The sequence below is a fragment of the Pseudopodoces humilis genome, chromosome 2 (assembly GCF_049639895.1).
Source record: "Pseudopodoces humilis isolate 2021_Gansu_Grassland_sample_001 chromosome 2, ASM4963989v1, whole genome shotgun sequence".
Classification (NCBI taxonomy): domain Eukaryota; kingdom Metazoa; phylum Chordata; class Aves; order Passeriformes; family Paridae; genus Pseudopodoces; species Pseudopodoces humilis.
The window spans coordinates 92,576,629-92,599,483 of NC_142201.1; the positions used below are offsets into that span (position 1 = coordinate 92,576,629).

A 22,855-nucleotide genomic window follows, 5' to 3' on the forward strand; every position below is an offset into this window, starting at 1 on the left:
AAATAGGGACTAAATATGAGCTGATGATTTGGAAATCACTCATGTGTGCTGCTGAATGCAGTCACAGTTGGGATGTAAAGTAGAGCACAGGAGAAAATGAAAACAGAGGGACCTGAGCCACCAACTTGACGCTCAGATAAAATACCAAACTTGTGTACTAGATGGGGATATTCAAAAACATTTTTTTTATTTAATTTGGCCTGAGGATTAAATTAATGTTATCCTGCTAGTGCAGGTGGTAGTATATTATTTTTTTCTTCTTCACTCTTTTACCAGTCCTATACAATTATTATGGAGCTTAATTATGGGAAACAAAAATCATGGTAAGAGGGTGAAAGGGTGTGTCATGACTACCTGTGGGATGAGCCTGTTAAGATCTGTAGCACAGCAAGATGGTTTTCAGAAACACAGATTCCCAGAAAAAGATGTTGTCAAGTGTTAATCCACAGGTGTTGGTCATGTTCTGACTCAGGAAAGATGAAAAGAAGCTGTTCAGAAAATGAAGGGCGTTCTCCAGCGTGGTTGGAGTACATTGCTCTGTCTGTGCTTACACTTTTCAGAACCCATGCGCCACTTCCATGCGTGAAAGTTGTAGGGAAGGCCAGCAGTTTCCTCTGTGATGAAGTGCTTAAACTCTGCAGTATTGGGTGGAAACAAGAGATATAGGATTATGTGCCAGAATATTGGTCTCAGTAATGAAATTAGCAGAGAGGAAAACTGTCTGCAGATACTTCAGTCACAAGGGATGACCACACAGTACTCTTGCAGAGTGCAGGTAGAAAAGGCAGAAGCCCTGAAAAGGACTGGTTGTTTATTTTTCATTTCTAGGTCTTTAGGCATCTCGAAGCACATGGTGTAGGTTTGATTAAGGTGTAAATGTATTGTCAGGTTGGGGGTTGCTGCATTACAATCCTTTGAGTCACGTGATTAGGAAGGAAAAGGAAAGAAATACGGAAGTGGAGTGAAGTTTGGTGTACACAGTAGTCAGCATTCACACGTTGCTGTCACACTGTGTGACCTGAGGTATTGCAGTTATTTCCTATGTAGGTATCAGTTGCCATTTCACTGACAGCTTCTGGAAAAGTGATGGTACTGGCTAATGGAGCAATCATACTGCTTGTCAGGGAAGAAAAATTATTTTTAGACTTGTCTTTTATAACAACACCCTGAAATGGTTGATGATGCCTAAAAGAGGCAACACAGAAGTCAAACTGTTATTTCACATAGCCTGTTTTTCCAACAGAAATAAGCAAAAAAATCTCATAAAATGTGGAAAGGACACTACAGATTCATTCCCTGTCTACTGTTTTAGACCCCCATGCAAAACTTGGTAGCTTCCAGGGCTGCATTTCAATCCTGGGGCACCTCCTCTCCTGCCAACCATGTTGTATTCCACCCTGTCCGTTCTCTTACAGTGGCTGCATCATTCCTCCTCCACTGCTCAGCAGCAGTTACTCTTTGATGCAGGAGCTGTAGCCTAGATTTTTGTGATCATCTGTGATCTTTGTTAGAGAATCTCTCATCGATGCTGCCTTTTCCATGGGAAAAAATTATTTGCTGATCGAGCCTGTATCCGGCCCATTGCTAAGCAATTCATTAATGCTTTCAGATTATGGTGAATCCTTCTCCCACCTCAAGGAACTGAAGTTTGTACTAATGAATGGCTGTTCAGCAACTTCAGATTGTTTATGTAGTCTTGAAGTCATTTATTTAATATTTCCCTTGCAATGGTCACATCTAAATACGCCTTGCACTGTTGATGCAGTTACTTGATTTCTGAAGCCAGAAGCAGACTGATTTGAATTTGCAGGAAGAGCAATAATGTAGAAATTAATTTTTCCCCCTTACTTTGGAATCAGAAGGAAATTCTGGACATCTTAAGACATTAGTAGGTAAAGTTACTAGGTAGCCAAAAATATTAGGAGATTACTCTAATAACATATTTTTTATGCATAATGATGTTTCTTGGTGATATATGATCTTAGTTCCACCTCACGAAGGTAATGAGCAGACTGCCTCTCATAGGGTTCATTTTTATCAGGACTGTAGTAGTAGAGGTTGTAGTAGAGAAGAATACACTTCCAGTAATTTTCTAGAAACAGTTAGTTAGTTAGTTAGCACTGGAATTTTCTGTGGATTAGTGTTATGGTTGATTGACGTCTTGGCTAAGAAGGTGTGACCTCTCACTGAAGTATTTCCTGGGTTCTGAGGTGTTTATAAATCCAGTTCTGTGGTGCTTAAGGTATGAACCTGTACTGTTGGTTCTGTGGGGGAGGAAATTAATAGTGTCTCTCTCTACTCCTGCTTATTTCCTTATTTTTTTCGAATTTTATAAAGTTTATAGGAATCAGCCTTTTTATTCAGGCTGATAACCCTCTAGCAAATCTGGTTGAAATTGGTAAATTAAGAGTATGAGTGAGAGGATGTATTCGGGCAGCACAGTTCTAGCCTTATTGAAACCAAGAGAAAAAACTGGTGTCCAGAGACAGGATATCTTTAGTTATTCCAGGCTCAACCAATGATTTGCTCTATGACCTTTGGCAAACCACTTGTCTCTTTATGCAGTAAGAAAATACTGATTGATTGAATTGATCTCTGCGTGGGATGAGGGTAATTTTCAGATTTTTGACTGAGGATCTCAGGGTTCTTCATTGCCAAATACTGAGAAGGTAGAAGGTAGTGGTAAACAGGCTGTCAATATTATCTGAAGATATGCTGTCATTCACCTTGATAATGATTCATACTAAAAGATTTAGGCAGGTTCTGCTGTTTGAATAATGCAGGTGAAAATGTTTTTCTGTTTCAAGGACAGTTTGGGTATGGACTGTGCAGCTTCAGGAAAGGAGATCTAAGATTGTTTGTGGGATTGAAAGGTTTCCTTGAACACTACCTTCCCATTAATAAAATATGCAAAAAATTAGGAGACATTTGTTTAACTCTTCCTGTACTATCTGTGACTTACTGAAACTTGCCATAAGAGAAACAGATTCCTTAAACTTAAGTTGCTTGGTGGTTTTTTTTTTTGTCATACACTGGCAAATTTGTGAAAAGCAAAGCATAAAGGCTTTTCTCATTCCTGTCACCTGTCTGTAATGTATGCTGGAGCCAGTCCCTCTCTCTTCTTGTTTGATCATGGGATGCAATGTGTGAGCCATGCAGTAAGAAGCTGGGTGCTGGCATCAGTTACAGCAAACAAGTATTTAGAAGACTGGTGGTAAGTCAAGCCAGCTTAAGGCTTAAAAGCAAACCTTTACTAGACTGGCATTCATTACCAATACATATAGGAAATAGTTCTTAATCATTATTAGCTATTACACTGCATATTCAAACAGTTGGTTCTTAACAATCCTGTATTTATCCAATCATTGCTTGAGAACTTGCATCTAGAAAAATAACAAACAGTATTTTAACCAGCTGGAAGAATAGAAATCACTTTTTATTAACATCTTCAAGTTTAATATTAGATATAATCATCCAGTGTTCTGCACCCACCAAACCAGAAGCTGTCCACAATACATTCCAATAAAATAGCATTCGAACTGCATTGGGACTGGATAAAAGAAAAATAAGGGATTCCTTAAAATAAAATAATAGTTAATGAAACTATGACAGCACTATACTTGTAACCTGAACTGTGTGAATTTTAAGTTTTCTTTTATAAGCTATCTGATAAAATGAAAACATGAAATTTACATAAAACATTACAAAATTTGGGATTGTTACAAATCTTGTCCCTCAATCTACACCTTGTCCCTCAGGGATGCCTACAATGCTATGAAAAGAAAAGAACACCTGCATTTCTTTTATATGTGTATATATCTATATGTGCATAAAAAAAAAAGCTTCCAAAGCAAAAGTGCAGAAGTTTCTTTACAATCTTCTTCTTCGCCCATCCTTACTTTACTTAGTCCTTTCAGACTTTTTTTAGAGAAAACAAAAAAAGGCACAGATTTCAATTTTTTGTGTTGCAGACTTTCTTTAAAGATCTCTTCCACTTCAATATTTCTGGCTTCTGGCTTTCAAACCATTGCCATTTTACCTAAAAGGGCAACATGTTTACAGATTGTATGAGAAATAACTTTCAAGAGTAATGCATTTCCTGAACGTTTCTACTTTTAGCAGAGTGATAGCTCAAAGCGAAGAACCCTTCCTAAATGAAACTATACTTTTAGGAACTTAAAGATAGCATTCTTTATTTTTTCCTGATAGGGACACATCTTATTGTGAGACTCAGTTCTCTTCTTATTTGTAGATGTGAGGCTTCTCTCCCCTCCAGATTAGCTTGTGTAGTTTTCTATTCAGGAACTGACTGGTGTTGCTTCCGGTGCAAAGTTAAATCTTGAATGTGCTTTTAGCTGGTTTTGCAGGGGATTTGTTGTTTCGTATTTGTGGGGCATGGGGTGGTGCTGGTGAAGTTGTTTTCAGATGAAGTTCAGGAACTGGAAATAAGGTGGGCCAGTGCAGTTAGTGCACTATCTCTTAGTGCAGTGACTAATTAGCGTTTTCTGCAGGCCATCAGCAAGAGTGTCACCAATGGAATGTGGACTGTGATCCTGCTTTCAGGGAAATGGTGGTAATACACAACTTGTCAGAAGTCCTACAAATAGCCGTCTGGAACATTTCATTAGGATTTTAAGAACAACAAGGGCATGCAGATTTAATTGGCTAATATGTTTTTAAGTGGCCTTGGTACCATTTTATATGAGCTGGAATTTTCTGCAGCCTTCAGAGCTAGAAAATAATTCCGTACACTTTTACTGTGTAGTAGTTCCTTCTTTTGGACTTAATGTGGCTTAGAAATAAGAAAAATACAACTTTTCTCCTGTAATTCACATTAGAGATGTATTTATTTATTTCTGTGAACATCAGGGCTCTACTGTACTGGTTACTTATTGCAGTATATTTAATGCAGACTTCCAGTCAATGAGGACAGAAAGGAGATCTCTGACTACATAAAACCCTAGGCTGGTTTCAGTTATGGCTCAGGAAATGGAAAGTTGCTTTCTTGCCCAAATATGAGGCCCAGTCAGTCAGAAAATAAAGAGACATGAATGTCATAGGGCATTGTTAAAGAGTAAAAACTTCAGCTAAAGGAAAGAAATGCATGAGGGAGAGTTTTGTGTCAGATGGCTACAGCAGAAGATCTGGCAGCTGGACTTTAATGTTCTGCTCCAGCATCTCCAGATCTGCTGGGGGAATAATGTATCTGTTGTTGGCATCACTGAATCTCTTAATGGAAAAGAAATTGTGTTTCTAAAGAATTTTGAGATTCAAGGGGGAAAGGCTGAATTTCCTTGGAATTTTTAGCCCTGTTATTGTACGAACTGATCATAGGGACAGTTGACCAAACCTACTTGACATTAAATAATATGGTATTTTATATAATAGTCCCTATTAATACACACAGATGCATACTGAGAATTTATAGGTGACTCCTAGAATGTTGTTCTTTTTATAGTAAACGACTGCCCTAAATTTTGGCTTCTTACCGTATTTCATTCTTTTGCTTGCTCACATTAGAATAAACAGCCAGCAATCTTTAAAAAGGTAGCACAGAGTGGAATAGCAGTTGGTGTTTAGTATCCTGGCAGGCTTCATGTATTTCACAAGTGCTTTTACTGCGGAAGGTACAGGTTCAAATTTTGTTCCTTATGCATTGTTTAATGGGGCAGAGGGGGCAGCGGAGCATGAGATGGTGCTGGCCTGCATTAATTCAGAGAGTTCCTCAGCACATGCAAAGAAACTAAGCAGTTCCTCCCTGATCGACCCACTTCCTTTTTATAGTCATTTGTAGAGAAAATGCTTGAAGAGTGCTGAGTTCTTTCTGTGGGAGGTGCAGAGGAGGGAAAAAGAAGAGTCTTAGCTCTTCCATTCAAATTACAGGTGGGTTCATCTTTGGTAAATGTGGTAAATGAAGATGCATCTCAGTTATGACAACAAAGGTTCTGAAGGATCTATCCTTTTAATTCTTTCAAGGTATATTTAAAAAATAAAATAATTAGTTGTATAATATGCAAATGATCCTGTTTTATTTATGAATATTATTTTCACTGTCTCAGCAATTGGGCCTGAAATATTTTTCTGGGCTTCATTGCAACATAAAGGCATTAGATCAAAAATGTTCCAAAATTCAGATTGGCTGGTATTTGCTTATATCACCATGACTGAATGTTACCAGTTTTAAAATGCTTTTTTTGTTGTTCAGGAAATTTTAAAACAGCTTTGATTTCAAACATGAAACTTGGCAAGTGACTGGTCCATAATGTGTTCTAATCACTTCTGGTATTTTGGAAAAGACTTGAAAAAGATTGAAATTGTTATTTTATTAGAAATTTAGTTACCATTTGCATATCTGAATTTCTCGTCTTCTTTACCTGGAATGCAATTAGCATGTGGTCTTGTGGACTTTGCCCAGTGTTAGTGTTAACACGATGGAACTTAATTTTGTGTTTTTCTGTACATGGGTTTTTATTAGAATTTTTTTTACTTCTAAAAAATTATATACTAGTTTTAATTCTGTAGTTTGGTTGACCACCAGGAGGATACATTTGATCTCATCTGTCTAAACATAGATTATGGAACAAGTTAAATACTCAACCTTTTTTTTCAAATAATAACATTCTGTTGTATGTTAGGTGTGTTTTGGTTTTTTGTAGGGCAAATGGAGCCTGAGTGAATTTTAGTCTTGGCACTTCTATTCTATTGTTACAGAAACCCTACAAACCTGAGCTCATACCATGTACTCCTCATCCTAAGTATCTGAATCAAAGATAAATATTACCTAGATTTAAGTGTGTGCACTCCATATCTCAAGGTCCCTGGAATAGCTACAAATATAATTTGTATTGGACCAGGCCAATGGGATGCTGAGGTCTCTGAATCCAGTCCTGCAATGTATTTAAATATACTTTGTCTTCAGAAAATAGTAGCCATTCTTTTTAAAAATCCATTTAAAACTTATCTAGTTATTATTCTGTTGCTTTATTACCTAGATTTTGCAGGATGTGGCTGACAGTATAGAAATCTTTTTTATGTTTTTACTAATATTGAAAATAAATGGAAGATTGTTTTCTCCTTTTTTCTTCCAGATATTATTTCCTGTCCTGACACAGTGATCAGTTCAAATCATTGCTGATATATTCTCTTTGTTTTTTTTTTTTTTTTCCTGCATTGTTTCTGGGGAAAAAATTACAATAGAGCTTTGCCAAATCACAGTGCAGGAACTGAACTTCCCTGAACTTTTATATAGTTCCAGCTGGGTTTGAATTTCTCTTCTTGTAGGATGATGTCTAATTAAACAAGAATTACATATATGGACTTTATTGGGAGATATTTGAGAGCTTGCATCAATGTTACATTAAAAGTTTAAGCAGCAGATTTGCAGTACAGTCCAAAGGTCTCAAAGTCCTCTGGTATTAAATTTGAAAAGATTTCTGAGATGAATGAAATTGCAGGAGGTTGGTAGCATTGTCCCTGTAATATTGAATCTCAATAGCCTGTACAATAAGATATTGTTCAGTATCCTCCTTGGGCCTTGAGCTTAATATGGCACTTACATAAACTGAAATAATATGAAACTTCTGGGCATGGTTTGTGCATGACATTGTGCAAGATGGAGCTGGTTTTGGGCTTCAGGTTAATGGCCTCCTGGCAAAAACATAAATAATATGCTGAAGTAAAAGACTGCATTGATCTGTGCTTCTGCATATGGTGGAATAAAATCTGCGTAATCTGGAAGAGTTCTGATACCACTTGTAAAACACCTGCTTGTATGAAATCCAAGGTTAGCCAGTAGTCATGGCTACTCTTTTTATTAATTTTATTTACTCTTAAAAGATAGCATTCCCCTTCTTACACATCAGAATCCCAAGTTCCTCCCAAGATAGACCTGTGGAGATAAGGCTTCTGCTTAGGATAGCATGACAGTGGTGGACCTACTGTACATATAAAGTCTGTTGGAGCCACACGAGCCACACTTGGACTTGCTGCTCCAGAGACCTGGAGTGGATATTGCCATCTCTGATTCTTTTCACTTCTCTGACCTAAGACCCACAAAGTCATGCCTCTCTGCTAATACACTTCCCTCACTGTCTCTTTTGCTTGTGAAGGAAGTGTCGCACCATCATCCTATTCCCTTCTCTTGCCTGCAGCAAGAAGGGAAAATGGAAGCTTTGCAGTGTGAACAAGGCAGATTCTCACAGTGAAGACGGAGGGAAACAGGTGCTGATCAGGGAGAGGAGATGGGCTTAGGCTGCTGTGTGAGAGTAGAAGAAATACTGGAGATCTTGGGAGAAGATCAAAGCTCTCAAAACCATAGATAATTGATTTGATATGTGATTGAGACTACCAGGTACAGTCCCCTGATGTCATATATCAAGACCATTACCATGAGCAATAACTCAAGACGAAGAGTTGTGACAGCTTTCCTAAATTTTTTGCAGTTGAAAACCTGTAGCTTTCACTCACTTACTCAGTTTTGCTGTCTCAAAAAAGAGGCATTAAAAGTTTTTTTGGCCTTATTCTTGAAGTGGGACACGTAAGCAGAGGCTGTGGTGCTGGGGGTGCGTTCTCCACACAAGGATAGAGAAAGAAGCAGGTTATAGTGAAGGCTTCCTACCCTACATCCCAACATCCTGCTGATGTTGATGATTTTATCCTGGAAATAGTCAGCTGCTACGTTTATTTGTTCAACACTTAGGGATATCTAGACTTGCAAACAAAGGTTTATCACTTTGACCTTCTCTGCCATGTGTCCCATGAGATTTATGTGCATTGCCCCAGGGTTTTTCATTTCACCTAAGCGCATTACCTTTCATCCAGGATCTTGCCCTTTCACAGGTAAGGGTCAGATTGAATTTTTTTGGGGCAGATCTGTGAAGGGAGAGGTAGTACCTATTAAACTTTTGAGGGTCTAGTGTCAATATGGGGACAGCTCAGTGTCATCTCCTGTCCCAGGAATCAGCAACAAAATGGTTTTAGCTGTGCAGGGCAGTGGAAATTCAGGAACTACAACTAAAAGAATACCCTGTTTCCAAAGAAGAATTAAAGGATGTCATAAGTGATTACTCTGAACTTTAAAATTTCAATCATTAGTAATGATATTCTAAGAAAATAGGCCAGATGATTGTCCCTTACCACAGTGACTGAAATATATTACTTTAGTTTGCTTTCCAAGGGAGCCAGTTTCACAACTGGACTGTACCAGTGCATAGCAACATGATGAAGTCCAGCAAACACAGTGAAAACCTTCTGAGTTTGAAACAAAATTCTGTATTGGTTTTTGGTAACTTTTTTACATTTTAAGATATATGAAATACCATATTGTTCTGGCCTGTGCACATCTCCATTATTTGGATTTTACAATTTGGATACCTTTCATATTTGATAAATTTCTGAATAATTTTTCTGAATTATCTGTTTTGGATGCTGTCAATATTTACATTATTTTTCTCATCTTTAATGAATCTATGTAGCGATGATAATCCTAGCACCTAGTGCTCAGCATCAGAGTAGATTCTTCTTTCTATACTTTCGTAATACCATTGATTAATAACTCATTGCTTCCTATCTGTCAGACAGTTTTTATCCACCTTATTGTAACAGTATTCAGACCATAATTCTCTAGTGCCTCTATGAGCTTCCTGTGTGGTACTGTGTCAAAGGCCTTGCTTAAATCCAAACAAATTATATCCACCACACTTCCTTTATCCGCCCAGTTTGTCACTGCACTGAAATACCCATCACAATGAAACATTTATTGATGTAAGTTTCTCTCTTAAACCAGAATAAATGTGGAGGTTCTGCTGTGATTATGTGATAGAGCCTGCTTCTTAACAGGTATTATCATTTTATGCACTAAAGATAATATGAGCCATGGGAGATGATACCATTCAGCAGGAGTAGGGAGGCTGTGAAGATCAAAGCATTATGAACCTTGAAAAGAAGTGGGAGAAGCTTATTTGCTACAATACCATGTAAAGGGCATAAGTAAAGTCTTCAAGCTGTATTCCAATGATGCTCAGCAAATATCAGCTTCAGAGCTACTTCACAGAAAAACTGTATCTTTAGAGAAAGAATTGTTTGGGCAAGGCCTCGTGAAAGCTGCATGCTGTCACTGTTCCTGTTCCTTGGGAACATAAACAGGATCTAGGGACAGCTTGTGCAAGAAAACAGTTGGAATAAGGAATATCATGGTTTTCAGCAGCCAACTTGATTACCATCATCGCCCCTGCGTAGGAGGAAAGCTTCAAGAGGTATTTAGAAGGATGCTGGGTCCCACCTAAGTATTACAGAACTACCCATGAAATTCTTAAACATTAGAAGTCCAGGTCAGATCCAAAGTGCAGTTACACAGACCAACTCTTCTGTGTGTTGAGAAGTTCAGCTTCTCATGTGCTTTCACAGCTGGGCTTCTCAAGTGCTTGTTGCTTACTCTGTTAGCAGTAGGGATAAATGAGGGGAGTGGACTGTGCTGTTAAGGGATCCAACACTTTAACAGGTTTGAGGGCCCTTGTGGTGAAATTGCATCCAGTACCTGTTTCCAGGTGACCATTAGAGTGGATTATGCATTGCAGCTTTTATACAGTTGATTGTGTCTAACTTTCTGAAACAGATTTCATGGAGTCTCAGTCTTAGCCCAAAGTAAAGTTTTATCATACCTGAACAGAAATAGTTCAAATACTGTTGGGTAATGTGGGGTGTGTATGAATTGTAGCCAAAAATACACCTTCTTCCTGATTAAAATGCTTTTTCAGCTGAAACAGCCATGGTTTGGAAATTAAAATTTGTAATGGATGTCATCTTCACTGGGAAAGTAAACACAAATGATGAATGCCATGAGGAAGACAAAATCTCTGTGGGTGCTCATCTTTGCAGTGAACCAATAACAGATGGAGATTTACCATTTTGACAAAGAAACCTTCAGTCTCCTGTTGTCCTGCAGTGGGAGGAACCCTTGATCTCAGCACAGTGCTATGGGTTGTCCTCTGCTCCCATTCTGCCAAATTACAAAGCCCCCCAGATTTCTCCCATCAGCAGCCCTGTGACTGTGATTTGAGTCACAAATGGCTATGAGTTTGAAGGCAGAACTGGAAATAACCTAAATTCCTGCATATTTTTGAAAGTCTGGTAGGAGTTCCAATTCAAACATTTTGGGAGGATTTTTCAAGCACTAGCATTGCTTTTTGCTTTATTTTTCTTTTTTTTTTATTCTGTCCAGTCAGGACAAGGGACTGTTGAAAAAAATAAAGCTGTTTATAGAGAACTAATACCAACTAAAGTGATTTCACCTAAAAAGGTAGTAAAATAATGCTGTATCTATGTAATAAGATTTGCTCTTTTTTTTGTTACTAATGAACTGGAACAGAGCAGTGTACTGGTCTGTCTATACTGGTTCCAATTTCAGAGTTTGTGTATTTGTTGTTAGATGAGAAGCCTGTACAATTGACTTTCCTTTTTCATTTCTGTGACACAATTATTCTGGGCCATATCCTAAATAATTATTTAGATTCTGAAGTTAGATTGAGGTCTCTTATCTGGCCCATAAGTATTTTCGAATATTCTCTTGAAGGTAAAGGGCTTTGGTTTTTGTTTGTGTGTGTCCATTTCTCATCCAGTGCCCTCCCTTTCCCTCATTCTCTGGTTGTTGAAGAAGAGCTCCTTAATATTATCAAGGAAGTTTTTTTTCTTAAGTGAAGACATCAGTATTTTACCTTCTCTGAATAGTTACTTGTGGTAGTGGCTTCAGTATTGCTTTCCAGTTCAAGAAGTGAACTTGAAAAAGATGAATTGACTGAGGTTGTAATTTTTATATCTAAAAAATTCTAAAGATATCAAAAAGTGTATTACTGTATTCTCCTCTAGTCTTCCTTCTCTTTGTAACTAATCAGCTGTATATGACTCTAACTGACCTGCTCCAGCTGACTTAAGGTACTCAAGGAAAATCAAGGCCTTACAGATATGGAACTCCTTTATGTTCTCTGCTATGAGTTTGCAGAAGGCTGACTTCTTCTGAAATGTTTCTCGATAACAAATTACACTTTTTTTCCTTCTTTTTAATTTTTAGATTTAATGAATCTGATTCTTATCAAAGTGGGGAATTCGACCATAAACATGAGTCAGGCAAAATAGAGCCAGGGGTTCATGCAAGTTGTGGAATATTGCTAATGAACTTCAGTCATTGTAGAGTTGGTAGCTTTCCTCTCAGTTTTCAGACTCTGCATAAGCTTGATGGCCAGAAGGACTTGTAAGAAATCAAAGTGAAGCCTGTTTACCTTCTGATATTTTTTTTTTTTGAAGCCTTTATTAAGAGGTAACACTTGCTCTGTTGTTAACCCTTTACTCCTGTGCCTCATTCCTGACCTGCCATACTCCTCATTCTTGCGATTCCAGCTCTTGGGCTTCTCTCAAGCAGAAGTTCATTGACTGTTCTTGAGCCATGTCTCTTTCTTTCCACGAGGGGATTAGGGCACCCCTTTCACTCAACAATCATGATCTCCTGCCCCACAAGTGTTGAGCATCCTCTCCTGTGCACAGGAAGGCAAGCTCTCACAGAGAGCTTTTCCGATGCTCCATTTCTTGTATTAGTAGAATCACAGCGTGTGCTAATTATGTCTGCCTTGAGGAGAGGGACCACTTGATCTGCAGGCACTCTGCCCTCGGGCTGACTTACAGACTAATGCCAAATGTTGTGTTCCCTCCTTTCCCTTTCCAGTCAGAAGAACATGGGCAAAGCACAAAAGACTTCAGGTTAAAACTTCTAGGAAGACACACTGAAGAGCAGTTGTCAGGATTGTGCCCAGCATGAGAAGGAGATGCTATGCCTTAGTGCTTTGACAGGAAAGGTCTATGTATTTCCTCATTCTCTACAAGAAAACAGGGATTTTGGACAAAATTTGCTGTGGTGAAGTCCATGCACCAATTTATTCCTATTTAGGTCATCGCAATAGAGCTTCAGTGGTGCAGTCTCTGTGCTGGCTCTCTACACAGGGATACATTTCACCCTCAGTGAATGCTCTTTGTTTTGTCAGTTGAGGTCAGTTTTTCCCTGCATTCATTAGAAGAAATAGCTTTGGATTTTAAATACTGCTGCCCCTCTCCTTCCCTGCCAGCAAGCCAGTGTTACAGTCCTGAAGATGTCAGAAAAGGGGTAAATTTGGAAGGGGAAGAAAGTGAAAGAAATGGAAGTTCAGAGGCCGAAACTGTTATCACTAATGTGGCAGTTGTGTTGTTGCCTGCCGCTGATGGACTTATCAGTTTTTTGCCTGGATTTCTTCACTGTTTGTCTACCTTATTAGGTGTCAATCAGGAGAAAGAAGGAAAATTGTTTGATATAAGGTTGTCTAAAGGAAGAGGAACACGTGTGTCAGATGGTTCCTTCAGGAAAAATTTCATCCAAGCCTGTAAAGGTTATCTTGTGGCAGCATCATCTTAGTGCCTCTATCAGGGGGCTCTTGTTCATTCAAATGCTCAAGAATTGTTTCTGATTCTTCCTGTGCTATCCCCTTCCATGCTTTCTGCTTTGCCTCCTGCTCTTCGATACCTCTGATCTTGACAAAGTGGAAAACTTAAACCTACAAATAAGTTTGTGAGCTCATTTTTGTTTGTGGTATTGGTGTGTGTATGCACATGTTTGTGTGACACTGTGTTGTCTGACACAGTGTGTTTTATTTTAAACATCCATGAGGATGGATTGAGAAGCCTCATATAACACTGATGTCTGAGGAATTGGATTTTTACTTATGGGAGAACAAAGTAAAATTAGACTTAGGAATTGCTCCCAGCCCGTGGTACATTTAAAAACAGTATTAGATTTGCATCTGGGATTTATTTGACCGTCTCTGAGTGTGCTGCTCGTGAGGAGAAATAGCTGTGACTTTGAATGGGGTAAATTAGGCAAGTTCTGCTGTCACCTTTTAAAAATAAAATTTAATGAAGTTTTGATTTGTTCCTTTAATGAGTCATTGGTACATTGTATGTCTGTGTATATTGCTGTATGGTTTGTTATTACGAGGCCAAATCCTGACAACTTATTGCAAAATTGTTTTAATTTATTATTAATATTTTTTTGTTTTTCTCATTTCTCCTGGTTTTGGAGCCTTTATAATTAGATATAATTAAAACCACAGGTTTTAAACTCCAGTCTAACATTTAAACTCATATTTATGGTACAACCCCTGGAGTTTTATTGTCATTCCAAGTATTTCAATTGCATTTTGAAAAAAAAAAATATTTTTTTTGCATCTGTTCAAATGCTGTGTCTGCAGCCATCACTTCTTAATCATCTGTTTTGCACAGTAATGTGACATTTATTTTACATGATAAGAAACCGTGCAGTTTTATAGATGAGCTATTTCATATCCCTTAACAAAAGGTTGCAAGGGACCTTTTGCCTTGTACACTTCAAAAACAGCTTTCCTCTTTTTGAACTTGTCTTTCTCTGCTCCTCCATGCAACAGTCTGAAAGTGCTGCATGCTGTAGAACGAATTTGTAAAAAATGTTGTTGGCTGGCATTATGTAAAACCATATTTTCCCTTTTGGTGCGTATGTTCTGGTCCTAGTAATGTCCTTGTTTTGCTGAAATTAACATTTTTATCCTCATAGTCTTTGGTATGTGGTGGTGTTTTTCTGTCTTTTTTAATTGTGGGCTTTTTTTTTAATTAATATAAGGTTGATTGTTAAAATTAAGTGGCAGAAGGCTTCTTTCCAAATTATTCAGAGATCTTTTGCTGAAGAAATATATTTTGCTACTCTCAATTGCCTTTTTCCCTTTTTCTTTCATTGCAAACTACTCTGGGAAGAGCTTCTTTTAACAAAAAAAAAAAAGGCTACGCTTGACTGATAATGCATTGCTTTGGATGGTGAAACATTATGAAAGTTTAATTTTTAATTAAATCTGAAATACCAATTATAACTGAAAGAGATTTTAACCTGTTTCTTTTCAGACTGCCTGAAGTTACATTGTAGATGCTGAAATCACTGCACCTTAAAAACAAAAAGATTAAGCCACACTGCATTCCTGTAAGTAAAAGCTTTTCCGGTACCTTTTGTCCGTATTTTTCCTCTATATGCATCCAAAGTGTTAGCACAGTAGCTGGTCTTGGATAAAGGTCAGAGTCCCCTTGAATGGGATTTAGAAGTTCAAAGGGTGTTTTATTTAAAAATTAAAAAGGAACTTACATCTTGCAGGTCTTTAATTTCAGAGCACTGAATAGATCATTCTTTCCTGCTTTGTTTTGAATACTATTAGGAATACTGTGCATCTATGTTTGTTGATTTACAGTTGCTGTCGCTTTGTCAGTGAGGATTTCTGCACGTTGGTGCAGAGATAACAGAAAGTAGCAGAAGATTCCTTATAGCACAAAACTCAGTTTATTCTCTTCTCATGATGTCATAACAAATTCTTCTCCTTTGTATGAGAAAAAAACAAACAACTTTCTGATGACATCACAGGGGACTTCAGCTGCTTTAGGGTGCAGATGAAGGCAGAAATGCCTAATTCATCTCTGCTGTGACACAACAAAACAGTCAAAATAACATCTACGTCTCAGCAAGAAAGGAATCTTTTTCTAAGAGCATAGTTATTCCATAAATGCAAGTCAGATTGCACATCACTCTGATCCACCCTTATTTAGAATCTGTTTATTGAATGTATTTGGGTTAATAATAAAGATTTGGAACTTCAGTGACTGAACAACAGACAAGCAAAAGAGGATTGGAAAATATAGCAGATTCAGATACTCTTAATCAAATTAAATAATATATGAAAAAAAATCCAGAAGCTTGTAGAAAGAAGGAAAAAGATCAATTTCAGTTGAACAGTGCAAAGCTGCGGAATATTACAAAGCAAAGTCAGTTTGTTTTCTTGTTTAAGATCAAAACGTGCATTCTGTAATGAAATCCAGAGACTTCTTCCAAAGTGGTACTTTTGTACTTCAGTTTTAAAATATTTTAACTATTAGAGGGGATTTATCATGCCTTTACACCCGCCCCCTTTTTTTAATATATTTTAATGTTTCATTGTAAACGCGCTGGAGGGTACAGTTACACTGTGGGCAGCTGAAGCCTGCCCCTCCAGCGCACAGCGCCAAGCATGACTCAGACAGGCAGATTGTGCCATTCTGGCTCTACTCCACTGTGTTTTTACATTACTGGCAAGGGCCATGCCATTGTGTTGTTTAAATATTGTGTGTTAACTGCAGGCTGTGGCCAGTGAATGGTATTTAACATTTTCTGCTCTTCATTGCTGAATGTGAGCAGCTTCCTTGGCCACCAGAGGTTAACCTTTCAATTACACTGGTGAGCCAAGTTGAAAATTCTCATGGATTTGCTGGGTCCAGCAGCAATTTAAAGGGAGGTGTTCGGGGAAAAATAGGGGAGCTCTTCTGAATCTCTGAGTACCAAATTTCATGCTTGTCTTGCAATTTAGTGTGAACAACCAGAAAAATTTTTGTTGGAAAGCAAGAGTAATTCTCTTTCCAAAATGCAGCAGCAGTGTAAGAGGCAAGTTCTTTGAATCCTTAGGATCCAGATGGTCACTAAGTCCTGCATGGACAGCCCAAGACAAAATAAGAGTAGCAATTGGTGCTTGCTGGGATGAGCTTTTTTCCATTATATGAGACTCTAGATTTTAAAGAGGAAATAAATACACAAGTGTAAAACTCATGCTTAGGAAATATTTTTCGTTTCCTTTTTTTATCAAAAGTGACAAGTGCATCCACACAGAGATGTTGAGCAACTTTCTCAAGGTCCAAGAAAATCAGTGGTCAGACTGGGAATGGAGTGTGGGATCATGACTCCTAAGACTGTTCTGCCTAGGTCTTCTTTCCATTCTGTGAAGGGCCACATTTTTAATCCTTGAGTTTCTTGTGATAATACCTTAAAAAAACACAAACAAAACAAAAACTACAACTACAACAAAAAACCACAAACCCTTCCACTTTTGAACTTGTAGCTGCTTCTAAGTTCTGTAGCCTTGGCATAACCTGTCTCTGGAATACAAAAGAACAAGGTGAGGAAAGTTTTACATAAGCACATATATCCTGTAAAGTGAGGATGTGGATCTTGCTATACCTCGTGTCCATGTAAATACTTGCATGACACAATAAAAGTAGTGGCACTTTTTATAGAGGAAGGCATGCTTTAAGGATTTGTTTCCTATATGTTTGCTGTAATCAGGTGTTTCTAATTGTGAGATCCTTAAAAAGGTGAACTTGCCATTTGGGCTTTCCTGTGTTAACCCAAAAACAGCAAAGAGAAAAGGTGAGCCATATCCTGGTAGTTTTGTAATTTATGTATTTAATTAATGAGTGGAAACCTTGCTTAAGGTAGGGGTGTCCCTAAAGTGAGTGATTAATATAAGCCAAATTTTGTCTAATAAAAAATTATTGGTACATGGCATTAGACATCACCTGAATATCTCTCAGACAACTGCATGAAAAGCTCCACTTGCTGAATGTGGCACTGGTATTCTCCTAATACAAAAGGTCTGTGGGCTGGATTCTTGCTATGTTGGGTTCTCTGAACTAAAGTCATGTGGGTTGATAGGCAAATAGATCTATTGAGTCAATGGGACTACTCAAATACTTAACTTTAAGGAAAGTTAAAAGTTAGTACTTTGCTGTTTGCAACTAAGCCCAAATAGGATTAAGTCAAACGTGAGGAGGTACCTCTACTCACACTCAGTGTCTGCATGAGTTTGGAATGAGACAATGACAGCACACATATTGTGTGTGGAAGAACAAGATGTTCTTTCAAAGCAATAGTTTTAGCTACATTTTCATGGGCTGAGGGCAGTAAGGAGTATATAACATGTTATTTTTGTTAAAAAAGAGGTTGGTTTGTCAAGGTTTCAGTTTTACAAGGCCTGATCTTATCAGTGACCAAGAGACCTGGTGTTCTAATCTTTATGGATACTGGATCAATGAAGGGCATTGGACAAGTCATTTAACCACATTGTGCCTTGTTCAGCAGATCATTCTTTCAATCTTGTTCAAACTGATACAGCTCTGTAAACATTATTGCATTTGTGAATTTGTGTTTGCAGAGCTCTTAGGGGATAAATAGTAACCACTGTTATTATTAATAAGTATGTTGTGTAGACAAAACATGAGGGATGGCGATACAGCCACTCTTGGGGGTGATCTTTCACAACTTCCTTGTACCTTTGTTCAATCCCATCACTCAAAAGTAGCAAGGCCAACTCCAATTTAGAGAAGTATTTCTCATGTCACTCTCCCCACTTTTGATTGTTTTATTGTTCATGTTCTCTCTCTGTTTCTTTGCTACTTCCCTCCATGCTGAGTTAACCTTGCATACCAAACTTTATTCCTTTTTTTTTTTTTTCCTTTTGCGTTATACAGCAGAGGCATTTGTGTAACCTCCAAATTACAGAGAGCAAATTCATTTTGTCTAGTGATTGTTTGCTGATGATGCATGAAACAGACAGAAGACAGTTTGAATTTTCATAAGTTCAATTGAGCTTGCAGGCATAAGGAAAGGAAGAGGCAGAACCCAAGCCAATGTGACAGTGTAAGCTGGCATCCCAAAGTGCAGGCTGCATGTGTAGCGTCAGGATGTCAGGGCTGGGAAGGCCTTCGTCCATCACAGCACTGCTTTTAGATGAAGGAAGAGTTTTGAAGCAACAAACAAGCACTACATGTACTTTACAGTGCAAGAATCCTCACAATTCTTGATGGATTTGGGACCAGTCCTTTCCTCCTATACTGTTCTATTGCTGTTCTAGCTAGAATTTCTGGTCTAAGATGGGCCTTGAGTCCATTCCCAGTTCCTGGTCCTCTGACAAAATGTAGACTCTCATGAGTTTAAGTCCTTTTTTTTAATACAGATATTGGCTTGCAGAAGCTGTGTTGGAAATGTGAAATGAGTATAGAAGTGTTCTTGCTTTGAACAAAGATCAATGTCTTGGGGCCAGCTGTCCCTGAGGAATAGTGTTAGCACTAACCAAGAGAATTAATTTTGCCTTTTCCCCTTCCTTTTCCAAGGCATTAATCCAGAAACTCAGAGGGATAAAGTCTGCCCTGATTTCTACCTGTGGAACCCCAGTGGAAATGTGGAGAGGTCAAAAATGTTTATCAAGGCAGAAATTGTCCTAGAGTTAGAATTGTGGAGAAAGCAGAAACTGGTTGGTCGTTATCTGGCCCAGGGGCAAGAGGATATGTAGGAGCCCTACCTGGCATTATATGCTTCTGAAAGTGCTGCTTTTTTTGTACCTTAAGGAGAATATATTAAAAAAAAAAATAAAAAAATCTAGTGAGTGAAAATTTATAATCAAGAGCACAGTGATTAATTGTTCTTCATGTCCACTGGGAGAAAGACCTAAAGAAATCAGTTCAATGAGCAGTGAAAATTGCCAAGTTAGATAATAGGAGCCATGTTGTGACTGTATGCATTGTAAAGTGGTGGAACACACAACCTGTAGGTACTATGGAAGCAGGGCAGATTTCTTTTTTAAGGAATGGCTTGAAAAACCACCTCCTAGAGTGTGCTGGAACTTCCCAATAAGACAGATGACCAAGCTGGATGGGTTCTGTTACTCCCTGGCATCTCTCTGATTCAGTGTACTGTTTGGGAATGTTGGTATGTGGCGAGTACATTCCTGATTAATAAAGCCTAATGTTCCCAAAAGATCTCCAGGCTTCTCATTTTTCCATCCTCTCATAACTGAAAGCACACTGTGTCTTCAAAGATTTCACTGGGCTGCCAGCATTTTTCTTTGACCCTTCTTTTTTTAGAGAAGAACAGGGGAGGGAGTCGTATAGACATGGAAAGACATTTTCAGTCGTGGTGAGTCTGCAGGGGTTTCTTTCCAGTCAGTGCACAAATACTGATTTGTTTCAGTTACTGGTTTTTAAAATTTGGATTAATGGAGACACTCCAGGTATTGCCTGATACGAGCTCCTCTGATAAAGAACATAGAGACAGTTGAAAGTTGCAAATAGGACTGATGATCAGAGCAAATATGTAATGAGGCTGGAGTAAAGCCTGCTACAAAAAGGTAAATGTCTCAGGAGATTAAGAGCTTTGTAATTGTCTCTCTTTTCTTATGATTGCCTCTGTTTTCTGAATTTTCATGCAAACATCCTAGAAAGATGTTTTCACTTAATGAAACTGCAAATCTCAAAATGCAGTTGGCCAAGAACTAAGAAAATTTTCTTAGTTCTCAGGTTGGTTTTAATCAACCTCATTCACAACTTAGCACACAAAAGGAGTTGGGAATTATTTTTTATTAATTCTCTCGTGGGGTTGTCTTGTTTCTTACAAATGTTTAACTTTTTTTGGGGGAGGTGGAGGAGTTTTGTGGGGCTTTGTTTGTTTGTATGTTGTAGGTCTGGAGGTTAAGGATATCAGCCATAGTGCACAAATGGGTAAAATCATGACTTTTTTCATAGATGACAGCTCTTGTTTTTGCAGAATAGTGGCCACAATAGATGGGGATAGGAAAATGGCTCTCTGGTGTGTGGTTGTTACAGTATATAAAGGAGTATGGGCTGTGATTCACTCCTGTTAAAAAGGCATGGGAATATAAGCATTGATTCTCTGCATAGCACTGCTGTAGCAAGTTGTAGTAAAACACTTCAGCATTTCAGCACCTGAACATGTTATGGTGAAAGTGGAAAATTTTTCACTCTATTTATCAAAGCATTTGCTACTCTGCTTCAAGATAAAATAAAGATTAAATATTATTGAGCGAGGAAGGTTATCTCAGACCAGAGATGTCATTAGATAAACTATGAAAGGAAAAAAAGTAACACAGACCTGGCCTTTTCCAAAGTTCTATTTTGTTCTATCTGAAATGCAATTGTTTAGCTAAACCAGTGTATAATGGGAGGGACTCCAGAGAAAGGCATTGTGGTTACTCTATATTTACATCAGTGTCCCTGAGGACACTCTCACTGAATCATTTCAAATTCCAGAGTCTGATGAAGGGAAGTCTGATGAATGTGAGTTACCCAAATTTTCTGGTCTGTTTTCTTCACTAGGCTAAATTGTCTAGCTCTGAATTTTACTATAGAGGATCTCATTCTCTCTGCCTTCTTTCCTGTCATTGCCCCTGAAGTATATAGATAATAGATTAGGAAGAGATTTTAATCTGTTGTGCCAAAATTGGTCTGTTGTTTTTAACAGCTTCCACTGGCATGAAAGAGATCAGAATATCTGATTTATTTGTTTATTTTTAAATAATAACCAAAGAGAAGTATATGTGCAAAATGTTTTGGTGTCAGCAATAACTGAAGGCATCTCTGAGTCAAAACCTGCATTAACAATTTTTTGAACCTGTTGCTTTCTTTGGCAGATTTTTTTTTCATCATATTTCCTTAGAAATTTCATTCTAGTTCATGCACTGTTCTTATTGAAATTTTGAATAGTTAAAATCTTTTGTAGAATGGAAGAGTGTTATCTCATTTCTTCCAAGATTTGCAGCAAGTAACTGAGAATCCTGTGACTCTTACCAGCAGAACCTTTTAAAGAAATAAGATGTATCTTTCTCAACAGCATTGATAGCAGTTGTGCACCAGATCACTGCATGTCCTCTCTGAATACAAACCAGATTAGATCATGATCATGCAGCCCCAGTCCGTTTAGGTGGGGTATAGTGGCACAGGTCCTATGTATAGATATTGTAAGATCAGACCATCAGTGGAAAAATAGGTGAATTCTCATCTCTTCCCAGTTCCTTTTTCCATTCATTAGGGTTTCAAGTGAAGAGGATAATCTGTTTTGTCATGTGTGTTGCCCTGTTTTAATACACGACTAACCTTCTTATGTCTGAGTGGCTGTCACTTCCCCAGAACAAGTGATACTGAATTCCTGAAGCAAACAGCTCTAAAATGATCATCCTTTGGGGCGAATTTAGTGCCTTACTGACAGCTTTAGCCTGCATGTTGTTAGCAACTAGAGGGAAATTCCAGTGGTCAGGGCATCACAAAAGCCTGAGGAATGCAGAGAGGATGCTGAGGGACCCAGGAACAAGGTGACCAGTAAGTTACAGAATTAAATTAGTCTACCAACTCAACTGGAAGTGTAGCATGATTAGAAGTGAAAAATCCCTGAGCCAATAGGAAAGGTTGCTATAGGTAGTGATGCTCATGGATGGCACCTGAACATAAAAGTTTTGATTCCTCATAACTGTTTCAATCCTGCAGGAAAGAATGGATAATGCTTTTTACATTTGTCAGGGCTTCAGTGCTGTTTAATTCGTCTTAGTGCCTCTTGGCCATGTGACTTCACTCCAGATCCCATTTGCAGTTTCTTCCTGTGTCAGAAATAGGTGTATTACTACTTCTCAGCTTCTTTGTGTGTGTGTGACTTAGAAAATACTGCTCTTTTACAGCTACGTCTGCCCTTCCTCTGATCGTGCTTGCCATTCAAAAGCACATTTATCATGGCAAGCTCTTGTTCACTTTAGCAGTCTTTATTATGCAGTGGTGTTCTTGTGCCTACGTGCTGATACTCATGGCTCCAGAACAGCACTGAAGAGAACATTCAGATGTTAGTGCAGCTCTAAATGTCTAGCAAATACTTAGTTTCCTCAGGATACCAGTCATGGTCACCTCAAGTGTTTTCCTGCCCTGTCCAGGGAATTGTCCTTTGGAAAGAGTTCAGGAAAATTCTTAGTGTAGGAAGGTAATCCCAGCTAATAGTTATGATTATAATCTATAACAAATATAAATACATACATTTTTGGACCAGTATTGAACCAAAGCTTTGCATTCAGATAGTCCCCGAACTTCTGTGATGTTCAAAACATCATCCTCTTTTCATATGTAAATCTCAGACTATTGCAAAGATACGGAAATAGGTGGTGAGAGGACATGGTGCTATCAGGTCCAAAGC

General features: G+C 38.2%; 1 protein-coding gene across 8 annotated transcripts in view; it reads left to right on the forward strand.

The window, feature by feature from the left end:
- ZBTB20 (zinc finger and BTB domain containing 20) overlaps positions 1-22,855 on the forward strand; it is a 460,332-nt gene that overhangs the window by 133,661 nt on the left and 303,816 nt on the right. For all 8 annotated transcript variants that reach the window (XR_015771863.1, XM_088051419.1, XM_088051418.1 and 5 more), the window contains one exon: positions 14,944-15,019. The gene's annotated coding sequence lies outside the window, so the exon portion shown is untranslated. The remainder of the gene's footprint in view (positions 1-14,943; positions 15,020-22,855) is intronic.